This window comes from Staurois parvus, unplaced genomic scaffold, assembly GCF_062004578.1.
Source record: "Staurois parvus isolate SC_StPar_1 unplaced genomic scaffold, SC_StPar_1.0 ptg001022l, whole genome shotgun sequence".
NCBI classification, from domain to species: domain Eukaryota; kingdom Metazoa; phylum Chordata; class Amphibia; order Anura; family Ranidae; genus Staurois; species Staurois parvus.
In genome coordinates this window covers 580543-590915 of record NW_028318818.1, presented here as the reverse complement: position 1 = coordinate 590915, position 10373 = coordinate 580543, and the positions used below count along the sequence as shown (strand labels likewise).

Sequence of the window (10373 nt, the reverse complement as noted above, 5' to 3'; positions counted from 1 at the left end):
CCCACCCCTAATTAAAATACATTGTCTGCATTCATTGGCTTGCTGGACTTACAGCAAAAATGTGTCCCTTGAAAATTTGACATGTTGGCAACTAAAAAAAAAAGTCAATGCTCTAGAAAGTACATGTACAGTTGCAAGAAAAAGTATGTGAACCCCTTGGGATTATGTGGAGTTTTGCATGAATTGGGCATAAAATGTGCTCTGAACGTCATCTAAGTCACAACAATAGAACACAGTCTGCTGAACATAATACTACACAAACATTAGATGTTGCCATGGTTTAATTGCACATAACATGTAAACATTCACAGTGCAGGGAGGAAAAAGTGAGGCCCTAGCTTAATGACTTCTCCCAGAGCTAATTGGAGCCAGGAGTGAGCCAACCTTGACTCCAATCAGTGTGATGATATTGGATGTGTTGCTGACAGCTGTCCTGCCCTAAAAAAAAAAAAAAAAAAAAAAAAAAAAACCTGTTTTGGGTTTACTGGTTTCAAGAAGCACTGTCTGATGTGAACCATGCCTCGCAGAAAAGAGCTCTCAGAAGACCTATGATCAAGAATTGTTGACTTGCATGAAGCCCGGAAAGGGTTACAGAAGTATCTCTAAAAGCCTTGATGTTCAGGTGTCCACGGTAAGACAGACTGTCTACAAATGGAGAAAGTTTAGCACTGTTGCTACTCTCCCTAGGCATAAAAGTGACTGCAAGAGCACAGCGCAGAATGCTGCATGAGGTAAAGAAGATTTCCAGAGTGTCAGCTAAAGACCTACAGAAATCTCTGGCACATGCTAACATTTTTGTTGACACATCTACAGTAAGGAAAACATTAAACAAGAATGGAGTACATGGGAGGACACCACGGAGGAAGCCATTGCTGTCCAAAAAGAATATTGCAGCACGTTTGAAGTTTGCAAAAGAGCACCTGGATGTTCCACAGCACTACTGGCAAAATATACTGTGGACAGATGAAACCAAGATTGAGTTGTTTGGGAAGAACACACAACACTATGTGTGGAGAAAGAAAAGGCACAGCACACCAACATCAAAACCTCATCCCCACTGTAAAACATGGTGGAGGGAGCATCATGGTTTGGGGCTGCTTTGTTGCCTCAGGGCCTGGATAGATTGCTGTCATTGATGGGAAAATTCCAGAGTTTATCAAGACATTTTGCACGAAAACATACGACCATCTGTCCAGTAACTGAAGCTCCGCAGAGGATGGGTGATGCAACAGGACAATGACCCAAAGCATACAAGTAATTCAACACCACAATGGCTGCAACAGCATAGAATACGCCTTCTGGAGTGGCCCAGTCAGAGTCCTGACCTCAACACGATTGAAATGCTGTGGCATGACCTTAAGAGAGCGATTCACACCAGACAAAGAATATTGCTACACTGAAACAGTTTTTTGGAGTGGTCCAAAATTACTCCAGGGTTGTTGTGCAGGTCTGATCTGCAACTACAGGAAATGTTTGGTTGAGGTTATTGCTGCCAAAGGAGGGTCAGTTATTAAGTCCAAAGGTTCACATACTTTTTCCTCCCTGAACTGTGAATGTTTACATGTTATGTGCAATTAAACCATGGCAACATCTAATGTTTGTGTAGTATTATGTTCAGCAGACTGTGTTCTTCTATTGCGACTTAGATGAGGTTCAGAGCACATTTTATGCAAAACTCCATGTAATCCCAAGGGGTTCACATACTTTTTCTTGCAACTGTAGACAGGAAGTGGATAAAAGAGGCTGGACACAATTAGCAGGACTAAGGTAAGGTATGAAAACAGTATTTATTGAAGAAAAGAGCAATAATTTGATACATATTTGGCTTAGCAAACTACATTTCATCCAGTTGGGGTAGAGAATTTTTTTTAAATGACTACCATGCACTTCTGACAGTAATTCATGGATTCCCCATCACCAAACAGACACTAATTTTGTTCAGGTAGCAGGGGGTTATCAGTAGGTGGGGTGGAGGTTTTAAGAATTCTCATGTCCCGGCAATGTAGCACAGGCTCTTTGCCTAGGCCCATCTGGTAGACATAGATAAATATTTTTTGTTCTGGCTTCAAGGTGACAGTTATCGTCTCCTCAACTTCAGTGGCCTCGGTCCAATTTTCCTTCTCTGTGTTTGTACTACATCCACCATATTCAGCTGAAAGGGAAAACTGGGCTTTGGCAATCAAAGCAGTCAACCCTCCTGTCTCAAGTGAGAAAGTTGCTGACACTTTCCAGTTGTGCTCTATAGTGGATGTCTTTTCCTTCTCATACCCAACCTTTTGTTATCCGCTTCTTCCATTCAACAGGTGTCTCGGAGTCATTGCTGATAGTCTTGATGCACACCCATTCACCAAAAGATGGACCCTTGGCAATAGCCAGACCGCCAGGCAGAAAGCTGTAGACACTGCTATGGAATGAGAAGGTTTCAGCACCTTCATTTTTATTGAAGTTGGTACACCTGGTGTACTGAATTCCCCACTGGTCATCGGGCCTCACAAAATAGTAGTAACTTTTAATACCAAAGTAATAAATGCCATCTTTGCATTCTGGATGTAGCGTGAATTCTTCACCCTCTTCATATTTGTTCATGTTGGTTGTTCGGCGATAGACCCCAAGGCTTTGGAAAATGATATAGAAGTATCCAAAAGCTGAGCAATAATGGTCACCTCCTTGACAGCTGGGGTGTAGGGTATAAACAACAGCATCATCATCTTTGTTCATGTTTGTAACTCGACGGTAATAGTTAGACTGGATGATGTAGAAGCGGTCATCTTCAAAGGCCAAGTAATGATCTCCATTCCTGCAGGCCAGGTGCAAGCTGAAGATCTCCAGATCTTCTCCTTTATTGAAATTTGTTGACCTCATATAACAACCGAGATCTGGCCTGACAATATAATAATACTTATCAACGCCACAAAAATCTGCTTTGCTTTTGTTCTTAGGGACAATCTTCACCATGGTTGATATGCTGGAAAGAAAGTATATAAAAAAGTGAATAAATTGTTTCATGCCAATAGAAGCTGCCCCATTAATCAGTTAAGCTGTAAATATATTACACAAGGCTTTGTATGTGTAGTGCACCTGTCAGAGCAGCTGGTGAATGCAGTCCTATTTCCTATTTCTTAGAGCACAGAGCCAGGCACACAGCATTTCCCCCCCCAACTTTTCCACTGGCTCCAAAGAACAGTCTAGATGTTTCATTTTCTTTATTAGGATCAATGAACTTGGGTTGGGATACCCCAATATACAGTAGACCTGAATAACTTGAGGACTCTTCAACCTTCTGACTGCACATTACAAAAAGGAAAATCCCCACAGGATCTCTATGCGGATGGTGACTAGTACTGTTTTCAGAGTTTATAAACTACACACAGGCACCAACTCTTCAGCACTGAGGTCACCTACTCGCATAGCTACAGGATCATTAGTTTCCTCCTGCCAATTTCCACTAGGCTCTTCCTAGTGGGGTAGATATGGACATACACCATCGTAGGATAGCTGGACTCTTTCCCACCAACTTCCTCCTGGCTATTTCCAATAAGCCAACTTTATTCTCAAACATTTGGTTATTAGGCCCCAGCCTTCCTCCTGCCTGGCCCTGGTTTGTCTGCTTTGGCAGCTAGATTTTAAGTATTGGCGTAAATGGGGGCCACAGCTCAGCAGGAGGGTGCTATTCTTCACTCCTGCAAGCTTCTGGAATGAGGGTGGAGACATGGGACTATTTCTAGCTAGCCTTGGCTTCCATAGACAGCTGACATTCTATCAAAGTGATGCACAAAGCTCCCGCTTTCCTACTAGTACACAGAAGCAGTCTGAGATGGCTGGAGGGAGCTGTGCAGCCAGGAGAGGGGGAATCTTGGCATATATGCTGCTAATGTGTGTGCAAGCCTGAACCATTGCAGGCAAGAGTCCCATCTGGAGCTAGAGGGGGAAGAGGATCTCTTAGATCAACACAGGGCTTTACCAAATATCAACAGAAGCCTCCTGTGGTCACCAGGTTCAGCTAAACTGTAGCACACATGGAAGCTTGGTAATATAGTGTAGCACTCTTGTAATAGAAAGAGGTAAGTGGTCTCATAGTAGCTGTGAGAGTCTGAACTTACTGTGGGTTCAGTATGAAGTCACACTGGAAGGTTCTGCACACCAGGCCTCCCCCTGGTTCTGGAGGTTCATGGAAGCTTCTAGAAACTAATGGGAGGTGGTAAGGAGGCAGGATCTGCATACTTAAGCAAATCTGGCCAATCCGCAGGCAGGAGGCCTGGCAAGGTGGCTAGGTTAGCACTTATCTATGAGAGCCTAGCCATCAGTAGGAGTCGGGTGGAAGATTAATTGTCAAGTTGCTGTTGTGTGGCCAGGGAGGGTTCTCCAGGAAAGGGAGGGAGGGTTCTGCCTCCAGGGTGGAAGCTGAAGGAAAGGAAGCTGAAAGGGATCATTACTCCAGTCTACTGGAAAAAAAAAAAACAGCCTTCAAGCTTGGAAAGAAACTAGCCAAGCGAGGGCTGCTAGCTGCCATACCAAACTAGTTCTCCCTGGGACAGTGCTGCAATTCTGTTCTGGAATCTCTTGCGCTGGAATTCTCATCAAAAGACAGCCAGATGGATAGGCAGTTTCTAGCTAGGGTCTTAAGAGGTTCACTTAGAAGGGACCAAGTGCTCCTCACGGAGACTGTTACTGATCCATCAAGAGATGGATGCCACTCCGGGAGCAGAAAGCCCTGGATCCTACATTTGTGTACAAAATTTAGGAAGTTTGTCCTCAGAGTATTGGTTTCAAGCCAGGTTGGGCATCCCATATACCCCTAGACCCTATCCAAATTGTTTACCCCTAAACCCCCCCCCCCCCCTCCCCACACTCCGAAAGGCTGGTTGTACTTAAGTCAGTTAATAGGTCGACTTCAGTACAACCTGCCTGCAGATGGATCAAAATTAATCTGTTTCCTGCCAAACTAGCTGAATTTTGATCCCTCTAAAGCCAGCTTAAAAGGCAAACAAAAACACAAATAGCAAACTCCTGCAGTTTACAATTCATTCCCTAAATCCATTTAGCATATGTAGATGAAAGATGTTACAGTAAGCCATTTGAGCATTACTTTATGGAACATGCAACTCAGGCCATGGCAAAGGTGTCTGGCTTATGAAATTTGTGCGAAGTTGTCAGTTTCACATTTTAATAAATTAGATCTCCAGTCAAAACAATTCCCATACCCAGTGAGCTTTTTTTTGATGCATGCTGACATGTTTGCACCTGAAAGTGTTCCTATTGTAACACTCTAGTGGAGATAGTTTGTTGAGTATAGTTGGAGGCCTGCTAGCAGCCTTGGTGTGAGTGGGTTACTTCAGGTTAGGCTGGAGGGCGCTAGAAGGCAAATTTCCTTGTACCTTCTGCTGTAGAAGCTTCTAGAAGTCAGGAGGAGGAGGAGAAGGGCTGATATGCATATTTATGAGAGTCTGACCAATCCCAGGCAGGTGGCTTGGCAGTGTGGCAGACTGGCCCATAAATAGGACAGAACCTGGCAAGAAGGGGAGTTGGGTGGAAGATGGAAGCGCTGCTGTGCAGCCTGGGAGGGGGGCCTCAGGGAAGGGGGAGCTCTGCCTCCGGGCTGAAGGAGGGAGCTACATTGCCCTGTAATCCACTAGGGAAGGATAGCCTGGAAAAGAACCAGCCTAGCTGATGGCCACCTGGTTCCCACCTCTAGGCCAGACCTTGAGGGTTCTACAAGAGTCAGGCAGACAGTAGCCAGGACATACTTCAAGGGCAAGGAGAGGAGGTTGGGGTATAAGTGTACATGACCACATCCATGTAAAATAAACTACATAAATGAACCAATCATTAATCACCATGACATATAATTGACATCCTTCAGTATAAGCACTAACACTATAAAAGATTAGAGAAGGATTACTCCATATACTTACAATGTACCACCTCAATGCAGACCTGAATAAAGGTCAGTGGTGCTCAGTCCATGGAAGACCAACCATCTGAGCTCCTTCTTATATATGCAGATCACCCGACACACTGATTTCTGATTGGGAGGGTTCACCTTCATTACAATCACCTGATACAAACTCAGGAGGACATTTATCAAGAAAATTAGCCACACAATTACCATTCACACTGCTTCTCACTAGGCTGGCCATACATTATACAATTTTCATTAGAAAATTGCTTTAGATTTACCAAAACCATATAATATGAGGTCAAACCTAAACAACACTTTCAATTGTATCCAATTAAGCAGGCCCTTGCACTACATAGTTGAAGGTAAATCTAAAGGAAATTGGACAGAAATTGAACAGAAAATTGTATAGTGTATGGCCAGCCTTAGCAAAGTATGTGTGAGAGGTTTTTATGTGTATTTTCACTCCCGGGAATCTTGGGCAGCCAACTTTAAAGGATAAGTTCACCTTTTGACAAACAATCATAAATGCACAGTTGTTTGCAGGAAAAAAAATGTGCATTTATTATTTTTGGTTGCAGGAGCCTGGAAAGCATTGCACCCGTGATCAGCAGATGCTGGTGCCATGCAGGTCGGATATAACATGTAACGTGTTAGAAAGTGGAACTTATCCTTTAACCTCCCTGGCGGTATTCCCGAGTGTAGCTCGGGGTAAAATGTCAGTACCAAAAGCGGTAACCCCGAGCTACACTCGGGCTTACCATGCGGCGCTGCATAGGGAGTCCCTGCACAGCCTAACGTGTCCTTCGCTCCCGCTATGTGTCCCCTGCAGCGTCCCCGGCCATCTCCTCCGGCCGATGCCGGCATCCGGCTTCTGTGTTCCGGTCCCTGTGATGTCGGGACGTACAGGCGCCGGTGGGAAATTTGAAAATTTTAAAAAATTTCATTTTTTTCCGAACAAATTTTACATAGCAAAACATTCCTGTATCAAACCATTTCACATACATTTTGTCCCGAGTGCTTTGTCCTGCGCCCTGCCTGCATTTTTTCTGTTCTTTCCTGGAAACTGAGAAAAGTCCATGGAGTCCAAAAAGTGTCCCTTTAGGTCAAAAGCGGTTTTAGACCGGCTAGAGAACAGCGATAGTAAATCAGAACCACTTGCAGAATTGAGTGATAATGATTCGTGGGGGAAATTCCTCATCAGACACTGAAAACGATTTTGCGACTTTGCTCAGCGATGTGCAAACTTGGCGCTCTATTTCAAATTTCAGTGTTTTTGGTTTGATTATATTATTGAATTAAATTTATTATTATTATACTATTATTTTTTATGATTATTTATTAAATTATAATTTATGATTTCGTGTTTCAAATTTTATCATCCCCGGGATGTTTACTAGACTCTTGTTCGCACAGATTTCAGTGAGTTATTCCTAAAAATTACAGTCTACAATAAAAAAAACTACATTTTTCCATGCAAAAAAATGTACCGCTTTCAGCACCAAAAATCTGAAATAATCAGACCGCTAGGGAGGATAAAGTAGAACTGAATGCTAACTTTTTTTTTTTAAAGGGAAGGTTATAATCACTTGTTTGCCATCTGTGCCCCATTAGGGAGATTTCCTTTCATTTCCTCTCCCATAACCAAAACAGGAAGTGAGAGGAATTCCATCCAAAGTGAGGGACTCCCTGGTTGTCACCAGAACTAGTGTCCCCATTGGAAGATTTCCCCTCTATTCCTGTGCATTTTTGATGCGTTTTCCCGTGTTCCAGTTCTGTGCAGAAAAAATGCATTCTGTTCTGCTTTTTTTTCTGCACCCGGAACGTGCTGGAACTGCAAGCACTGATGTGAACTATGACATTGATAACCAAAACACCTACTTTCTGTGCGTTTTGGATGCAAAATAATAACTGAAACACGTGGAGTGTGAACCGGCCCCAAGGGCTAGTTCACACTAGGTGCAGTTCAGTGCACTTTTTTTCTGCATCAAAAATGCATTCACAGTGTTTTCCGTGTATTCCAATGGCCCTGGTTCACAGTCAGTTTCCAGTGCAGAAAAAAAAGTAGAAGCTGCATTTTTTCTGCACAGAACAGTACCGGGACATGGCAAATGGCATCAAAACTGCACCAGAACTGCATGTGGTGTGAATGCAGTCCAGATGTGCTTTTGCATGCGCTTTTTTGACGCTTTTTTTGGCGAGTTCAGGTGTGTTTTTTATGTATTCCAGTTCATTTTTTCCCCTCGCTTTTTCTTCAATTCAAATATGGACATGTATGTTCCAGTGCTTTTTGGGTGCATTTTGCTGCATTTTACCGCGTTCCAGTACAGTTCTGTACAGAAAAAATGCAGCCTGTTGTACTTTCTATTCTGAACCCGGAATGCGCTGGAACTGCAAGCTCTGGTGTGAACTATGACATTGACAATCATATCACCTACTGTAACATAAATGTAAGGTTTGAGTAGCTGAGATGTGATCTGTTAAAATTTAACATTGTAGATTTAGCTTCATTCCATGTTAATAATAAGATGGGCAGGGGCGGACTGACCATTTGGGAACTCGGGCACTTCCCGAGGGCCCGGGGTCAGTAGGGGGCCCCACGAGATGCCCCTGGTACCCTTCATAGGCTTTTTTGGGTGTGGTTTGAGTGTAGACGAGGACACAGGGGCCCCATGATTTCCTATTGCCCGGGGGCCCCATGAATTGTCAGTCCGCCCCTGAAGATGGGTTCAGGATTCAGTCAGAGACATATGGTCACCAATTAGCATCTGAAAGGAAAGAGCATTCTCTAGGCTGGAGGTGACACCTAGATGCAAATGAGACTTGTCACCTACGTCCTCAGACTTTGTGGCCTTATAGAAATCTAAGAAGGAGAACTCTAGACATTTCGGCTGCAGAGGCAGCGGGAGATCAAGAGAGGGCTCCGACCTGTATATCAGCAGATCAAAGGAATATATTTCATCTCTCATAAAAGCTAAAATATTAGTTGCAGAGAGATGAAAATACTTCCTTCTGATTGGACACACTGTAGGCCACATCTGCATGTAAAACTGTATTTGTAGCCTCTGTAGAATCCCAGAGAAATGCAGAAAATGGTTATCTGGCGCCTGATTGCGACAGCTGAACAGTAATTGGTACTGTCGTGATCGGACTGATGCGCTGGTGTAGGAAATTCAATCCCTGACTTGGTGATTCAAACCGTTCCTAGTCCAATCGACTTTGGGCATTTCAGTACCCAGAATGTCCTGTGGGCTGGTACAGGAACACCCCCCAGAGTTGATTGGCCAAAGGCTAATGTCCAGCCTACGTCTATATCTCAATAAATTGAGGACCCTGAGATATGGACAGTGTGATTCGTACGGAGCCGGTTCTATTGACTGGCAGATCGCGGACTTCCTCTGACTTGCTCCAGTCACAGGATAACTCTTGGTAAAAGTTTTATTTCTGTTTTTATTCCCTTTTATTTTATAGTCAATAGCCAATTGTGTGTCTTCTTGTATTTTTTGTAACTCTTTATACTTTGTACATGTTTTATGCACTGCCCACTTTCAGGATATTAAATCGTAAAATTAATAAGTGACTTCTGGGTACTTAAGCTCGGGCTCATATCTCCAGAGAGATTAGATTGTATTGTATGGCAGTGTCTTTATATGCTCGGTCAAGTTCATTGCCAATCTGTATGCAATTGCACTGCGTGTTGGCAGATTGCATGCAGATTGTAAAGGTAACAGATCTGCCAGACGGAGATCTGTGTATGTGTGTGTGGTGGCCCAGCAGACCAGTCTGCGGACAAACTGTTGGGTGGTGGCAAGCTACCGTTTGTGGTGTGTCTGGTGTGGGGGTGTGTGGACAGTGGAAGAGTGATTAACACCGGGGTTCTAGCTTGTAGGATAGCTGGAGGAATCCTAGAAGGGTGTGCCAATTGCTAGGCTGCTCCTCAACCCTTAGTGTGCACCAGATTGTATATAAGATTCGTATCTGCCTGTGTGTGTAGTCAGCCAGCTGGATTGGATTGAGTCTCCCTCTAGTGGTGGCCAGAGGTAGTGCGGGCTGTGAAAGTGTATCACAGCTGGTTTTGTATATATATTCTAAGTCCCCATCATTTCCTCTTACCCCAAGTCATGGCCAGACGTGCACGCCTCAGTTAGCTAATCGCTGTGGGCGTGTGCGTGTGGATCCGTGACACCTACTCTCTGTGCGTTTTGGATGCAGGAAAAAACGCAAGTGAAACGCATGTAGTGTGAACTGGCCCTAAGCAAAAACGTATCCGGAGCACACCTTTGTAGTGTGAACTGGCCCTAAGGATCCCTTCACACGGGGGGGCTCATTTAGCATGTCTGCTTGCTGAGCTGATCCACGCTGAGCAAGTGGATGACAGCTCTGTGTCCCCTCTGCTGCTGCAGAGCGGACACAGAGCAGCTCGCTCTCCTCAATGGGCGGTGGGATGAAGGACGGAAGGGGATTGGATGGGATGTCG

The 10373-nt window shown here is 44.2% G+C and overlaps 1 pseudogene; it reads right to left on the bottom strand.

Moving 5' to 3' along the window:
- Nucleotides 1-1768: 1768 nt before the first annotated feature.
- On the bottom strand, nt 1769-2958 carry LOC149441153 (uncharacterized; annotated as a pseudogene).
- Nucleotides 2959-10373: the final 7415 nt, after the last annotated feature.